Source organism: Pan troglodytes, chromosome X, assembly GCF_028858775.2.
Source record: "Pan troglodytes isolate AG18354 chromosome X, NHGRI_mPanTro3-v2.0_pri, whole genome shotgun sequence".
Taxonomy (NCBI): domain Eukaryota; kingdom Metazoa; phylum Chordata; class Mammalia; order Primates; family Hominidae; genus Pan; species Pan troglodytes.
The window spans coordinates 10,029,533-10,036,459 of record NC_072421.2 but is presented as its reverse complement, the minus strand read 5'-3'; the positions used below and the strand labels follow the sequence as shown (position 1 = coordinate 10,036,459).

The window sequence follows — 6,927 nt, the reverse complement described above, 5'->3', positions numbered from 1 at the left end:
CTGTTTTAAATAAATAAATAAATAAATAAATGAAGGAAGAGTGGGGAGGGGCAAGGAAGAGAGACACGACGGGAAACTTCTTTGAGAAGGGGGCATGACTGGAAACTGTTTTATTTATTTATTTATTTATTTATTTATTTTTTTGAGACGGAGTCTCGCTCTGTCGCCCAGGCTGCTCTGTCGTGCAGTGGCGCGATCTCGGCTCACTGCAAGCTCCGCCTCCCGGGTTCACGCCATTCTCCTGCCTCAGCTTCCCAAGAAGCTGGGATTACAAGCGTGCACCAACACGCCCAGCTAATTTTATTTATTTATTTATTTATTTATTTATTATTATTTTTAGTAGAGATGGGGTTTCACCGTGTTAGCCAGGATGGTCTCCATCTCCTGACCTCGTGATCCGCCCCCCTCAGCCTCCCAAAGTGTTGGGATTAAGGCGTGAGCCACTGCGCCCGGCCGACTGGAAACTGTTTTGGGACGCGGCCATGGCGGGAAACTCCCTCGGGAGAGGGGAATAATGGAAAACTGCTTTAAGAGAGCGGCCATGACAGGACCTTGGGAGAGGGGCATGATGGGAACCAAACTACGGAGAGACAGAATGCCCAGAGTTAGTCCCCCTCCCTCCGCCCCGCGCCGCGTGGGACCCGTTGAAGGAACCACCTGGGTTCCGTTAGGGCTGGCTGGGAAAAAAGATATGATGGAAAGACGCGGGGAGACGTCTCAGTGGTCTACTATGGTTGCTCCTGGGCTGGAGAAGATCAGGTACAAGGCGGGGGTTGTGGGCGGGGGCTGAAGGAAAGTGGGATGTTATTTTCCCGTTTGCTTCCCTTTCAAGTGAACCAACGTTGACATCGCTGCATGTTCGTTTCCAAACAAATCTTTCTAAACAAAATGGTCTGTGTCTCGTCTTTTAAAAAGGCCACGTGTATTCTCGCGGCCAAGTCTTTGTTCAAATCTTCCCTTTGTCCATGAAGGCCATCACCCTGCCTCTCCAAGTCTCCCTCCCGCCCCTTCCTCCAAGTCTCCCTCCCGCCCCTTCGTCCAAGTCTCACTGCTTCGGTGAGGCCTCCGGGACCTTTCACAGCCCTGAGCCTTGGGGGCCACCCTCTGTACTGGAGGAAGCCGTGTAGTCTGTGTCATCAGTTACCACTGCTGTCTGCATTTTGCGTTTCTACCCTGCAAGCTGGGCCTCTCCTGAGGGCCGACTCTTCTTTATGACAGTCACAGTGCTATGCTTTCTGTTCATTGACATATCATGAGTTCAAACGACAATTCTAAAATGGCTTGTGTGGTCTTGGGGGAAACGGATCTTGTCTAAGAAGGGGAGAAGGGAGGGTGGAAAAGCCTAAGAGTCACAGGGATTTGGCTACTTTGGGAACCAGCCACCTCTAGTAGTTTTATGTTAGAGACTGAGGCATGGGAGTGGGGTGCTGCAGGCAGGAGACTCATATGCTTGTGTCCTACAATTATTTCACAGAGAATGCCAACCTTTCCAGCATGCTATGTATAGTACAGTGCCTTGCACACAGGTGATCAATAAATAGTTGAACACAGGAAAATGCCCTTAAATATTATTTTCATTTAAAAATAAATTTAATGAATTACTGACACATGCTACAATGTGGAAGAACCTCAAAAGCATTATGCCGAGTGAAAGAAGCCAGACACAAAAGATCACATATCACATGATTTCATTTATATGAAATGTCCAGAATAGGTAAATCCATAGAGACAGAAAGTAGATTAGTGGTTACCAGGGGCTGGAAGAAGGCGATAGGATGGGGAGTGACTATTGAATGGGTATGGGGCTTTTTGGGGGGCTGGTGAAAATGTTTTGGCTCTAGACAGAAGTGAAAGTTGCACAAGTCTGTAAATGTGCTAAATGCCACTGAATTGAACACATTAAAGTGGCTAATTTAGTTATGTGAATTTCATCACAACTAAAAAAAACACAGGAAAAACTTTCGTAGAACTTTTTTCAAAATAAAATTAATTTAATACATGAAAAAGTAACCAGAAACCATTTCCCCACTGGACTGCAGAAGCACAAAAGACCATTCTACTTGATGTTTGGCCAAGTTTTTATTTCAGAAGTAGCAAAAAGGAACACCTGAAATCAGAACCTACTGCAAATATACATATTAGTGTAGGTTCAGTCCCCTCACACATTTCCCAGCACTGATTCCTCAGCCATCTATATTGAAACCAGAATGTTGATTGCTTGTGCTTCATTGGGCAAATAACTGTTTTCTTACTTCATAGAGGCAGTAAATGATAACAGCTTAGCTCATAGAAAAAGGATAAGCAATACCAGATTTGGAACATATTGAAAGCTGTATCGATCTATGGATTCTACCATCTACAGAAATGGTCAGTGGCTGTTAGCTACAAGAACCTGTCAAGCAAAATCAAAGTGTAGAAATACAATTTGTATGTCTTTGTCCAACATTGAAGGGTGGAATTAGAACACATCAAGAGGGAAATATGAATAATATAATATTAAACACTTAAGCACTACATTTTTGTGCCAAAGCTGGTTGAAAAAGAATAAAGTAACGTGCAGCAAAAATAACCCTTGGAGGGCAAAGGTGTGGTGGGGTGGGGAAGAGAAGGAAGAGGGTAAAACAGAATATTCCAGCTCATGGGTCTCCTGAATGGTTCTTGTTGAGTTTTAATCACTCATTTTATATTCTGTTGCAGTGTCTACTGCACCAGCCTTGGGCTAGGTTGGATTTTTGTCTTTATTTTATTTATTTATTTATTTTCGAGACGGAGTCTTGCTCTGTCACCCAAGCTGGAGTGCAGTGGCACAATCTCGGCTCACTGCAACCTCTGCTTCCCAGGTTCAAGTGATACTTCTGCCTCAGCCTCCCTAGTAGCTGAGACTACAGGCTTTTGGTTTCACGTGACTAGATTGTCTCTAGGATCAAATGTTTATCCTAACTACAGCTCAAAGAATTACAAGTGTATTTTCTGTTAGAGTCTTGTAGAGTCATTTTGCTTTCTTCCAAACACATCTTTTTCATTAAAGCCTCCTGAAAATGTTTGCTTAGTGGTTGCAAAAGCAACCTGTAGCACAAAAAATATCAAGTAAAAATAGTGAACAGAATCTGTGGGTGTATTTTCCCTGTGCCGAATTCCCCTTTCTTCCCCCTCCCCCATTCCCTGCTTCAACAGCTCCAGATCAGTAGGAAAAAATCCAATCGCTATATGCCCTACAAAGGGTGGTTTCTCCTCCCTCTTGCCAACATGATTTAGTTATGTAAAAAACATCAACTCTGAAAAGCATAATGCATTCATTCCCACCAAAAATAGTGCATTTAGGTTTATTAATGTTTGGGAACTTCAAGTAATGGAAAAACTGAGCCACATAAAAAGAGATGCATGATAAGTTGCTCTGAATTTAGCTCCATTTTATGATTAAGAACCCAGCACAACCAGTTGACAAGTCAGCCAGGCCTGTTGACCTTGCTTAACTTCCTTCTGAAAGCTCAGATGAAAACAAAAAGTTCCCTAAGCAGATGAAAATAGCTGCAAAAATAAATACGATATCTTGCTACAGGTTAAATAGGCTCTAATGGGGCTTCAGAAGATATTAAATGTTTTAAACAGAAGAGTGGTTAAAAATAGAGAGCAAATGTAAATAATCCAGGGGTTTTTTTTTTCCTCCAAGTTATTTTGGGGCTGAAAATTGCAGGTGGAGGAAGATGAGTAAGTGATACTTAAAACCAGTCTTTCCCTTGATCTTGTTTCATTACAGTCTTCATCTAAAGCTCTTGCAAAACAGTGACTGCTCCAGGTTGTTGGGGTGGATGGTCTAAAAGATAACTTTGGGGATTGGGTGAGTGAATGTGGCCCAACCTCAGGCAAACTTGTGAAGGGGCAAAATTTACCCTGTGCTGCTGGCTTTCTATTACTATTTTTTCTCTCATTTCTCCCACCCTCAAGGTGTGTGGAACAAACTTTGCTTTTGGCGGGGCGGGGAGAAGTGGGGGGGTCTTCATGATCCCTGTTCTTTTGTGGGATTCTGGCCTTCTGGCCTCTTAAGTGTGGGTAGGACGTATGTTTTGCTTCTTTTTTTTTTTTTTTTTTTTTGACAGAGTCTCGCTCCGTCTCGCCCAGTCTGGAGTGCAGTGGAGTGATCTCTGCTCACTGCAGCCTCTGCCTCCTGGGTTCAAGCGATTCTCCTGCCTCAGCCTCCCAAGTAGCTGGGACTAAAGGCGTGTGCCACCACGCTCGGCTAATTTTTTTGTATTTTTAGTAGAGACAGGGTTTCACCATGTTGGCCAGGCTGGTCTCGAACTCCTGACCTCAAGTGATCCACCCACCTTGGCCTCCCAAAGTGCTGGGATCACAGGCGTGAGCCACCGTGCCCAGCCTGTTTTGCTTCTAACCAGGAGAATATGGCAGAGGAGATGGGATGCCACACCAGTGACGAGGTTCCCTGATGCACAGTCTTGAAGAAGCAAGCAGCTATGGGGCAAGGAACCAAGGGCAGCCCCCCCAGGACCGCCCCCCAGCCAGCAGCCTGCAAGAAGCCAGTGCCCTGAGTCATGAAACCATTTTTTTTTTTTTGGAGACAGAGTCTTACTCTGTTATCCAAGCAGGACTGCCGTGGTGCAGTTACAGCTTACTGCAGCCTCGACCTCCAGGGCCCAAGTGATCCTCCCACCATAGCCTCCTGAGTAGCTTGGATTACAGGTGTACATCACCATACCTGGCTAATTTTTCAAATTTTTAAATTTTTTCTAGGGATGGGGTCTCACTATGTTGCCCAGGCTGGTCGCAAACTCATGGGCTCAAGGGATTATCCTGCCTCAACCTCCCAAAGTGTTGGGATTACAGGCATGAGTCACCACACCCAGCCTGAGGGATCTTGACGGTGGATTCTTTTCCATCCAAGCCTCTAGATGAGAATGCAATTCTGCTGACACATTGACTACAGCCTTGTGAAACCCTGAGCAAAAGGCACAGTTAAGCTGAGCTCAAATTCCCAACCCATGGAGATTCTGAGATAACAAATGTGTGTTATTTTAAGCCACTGCATTTGTGGCAGTTTGTTACTCAGCAATGGGCAAGTGTTATGGACTGAATTATGCTCCCCCCACAAATGCATATGTTGAAGCCCTAAGCCCTGGTACTTCAGAATGTGAATGTATTTGGAAATAGGATCTCCAAAGAGGCAATTAAGATAAAATGAAATCACTAGGGTGGGCCCTAAACCAATACGACTAGAATTCTTATAAGAAGAGTAGATGAGGACACAGATGCACATAGAGGGACCACCATGTGAGGACACAGGGAGAAGACAGCATCTACAGGCCAAGGAGAGGTCCCAGTAGGAACCAGCCGTGCTCACACCTTGATCTTGGACTTCCGGCCTCCAGGACTGTTGGATAATAAATCGATGTTGTTTAAGCCACCCTGTCTATGCTACTTTGTCATAGCAGTCTAAACAGACTTAATACAGTAATTAATACACAAATGCTTGTGTTTTATTTCTACAGGACCTATTCTTACTATCCATCGACTGATTCCATCCATCGCTACCCATCTGCCACCCATCTGTAACCATCTTTCTTGCTCTGAAAATAATACGGTAAGGATTTATAGCTTTACTTCTCCATTTTATTAGGGGCATTCTGCAAATGGAAATGTTTTAAGGCCCTAAAGGAATCAGCCAGTCCCCAGCGGAGACCTCTGAGGAGGAGGAAGATGCAGTTCTTCCTCTTTCCCTCAGTTTTCATGGTGCTCAGGCATTAGGTGACAATGTCTATCATTGGGGACTAGGGGGTAGGAGGCAGAATGGCCCATGTATGTGTCAGGGTTTGCTTAGGGACCCCCAAACATGATCATGGTGCCACACCCAATGTCAGAGAGATGGTCAATGAGTGCCTGAAATGCTGTGGAGGTTAGAGTGGAAGAGAAGGGTGGGCTTGGAAGGCTCCGGGGAGGGAGTTCAGGTGGGAGAGGGTGACACGAAGGCAGGCAGAGAAAGCTGATTCCAGGACCAGCTGGATGGAGCAGGGAGCTTGGAGCAGAGTAGAAAGGCCCCGCAGCTTTCACAGGGTGCCAGATTGACAGCGATAAGGAAGGCCTTGAAGTGCTTTTGGCATGGTCTGCTCTGTTCCTTAAAGAGGCGTGGGTCTTCCCCCAGAACAAAAGAGTACGCTTTGCAAATAAGCCTGCAGGACAAACACATTTCGTGGTTAAACAATTCAGCAAGAAGCACCCATTTGTTGCTCTTCCAAGCTTGACTGGTGGCACTTCGTGCTAGCTCCATCAAGCTGCTTTTTGTTGCAAAATACTTGGATGCCCTAAAAGATTGGTGCCTATTGTAAGACAGAGTCTAAGGTTCCAAGACTATTTAGTCTGGGGTCACAAACACCAACTTTGAAGCAAGACACTCCAGCCTGGGTGAGAGAGTGAGATCCTGTCTCAAACAAACAACCCCCCCAAAAATACAAAGGGAATGTGTCCTAACTGTTCTTTCATGCTAGCAATTTTTTGTTGGGGGGCGGGGGGAATGTCACAACTTTATTGAAAAAAAGTGCAATGAAATTTGTCAACAGCTTAAAAGAAAGAGGAAACTTAGATACCTTCCCTCAAGCACAGGACCAAAGGCAGACTGGACTCTTTCTGGATATTGTAGTCAGACAGGGTGTGTCCATCTTCCACCTCCTAGCAATTTTTAAAAGTTAGTAAAAATATATTAAAATGGTGACAGACTGAGGATGTTTTCCCTTGGGGGACTGGTGTGATGGTTAATGTTATTTATCCACTTGACTAGGTCATGGGGTGCTCAGACATTTGGTCAGACATTCTGGGTTTGTGTGAGGGTGATTTTGAGTTGCAAGTGCAGCATGACCTGCTATGGGAACATGCACACGTCACTTAAACAGCTGTGTTCAGATTCTGCCTCTGAGAACT

The 6,927-nt window shown here is 45.0% G+C and overlaps 1 long non-coding RNA gene across 1 annotated transcript in view; it reads left to right on the top strand.

The window, feature by feature from the left end:
- Positions 1–622: 622 nt before the first annotated feature.
- Positions 623–6,927, top strand: part of LOC107971213 (uncharacterized) — a 28,941-nt gene continuing 22,636 nt past the window's right edge. Inside the window, exons 1-2 of the long non-coding RNA XR_008541967.2 lie at positions 623–759; positions 5,505–5,596. This is a non-coding gene — a long non-coding RNA (uncharacterized LOC107971213). The remainder of the gene's footprint in view (positions 760–5,504; positions 5,597–6,927) is intronic.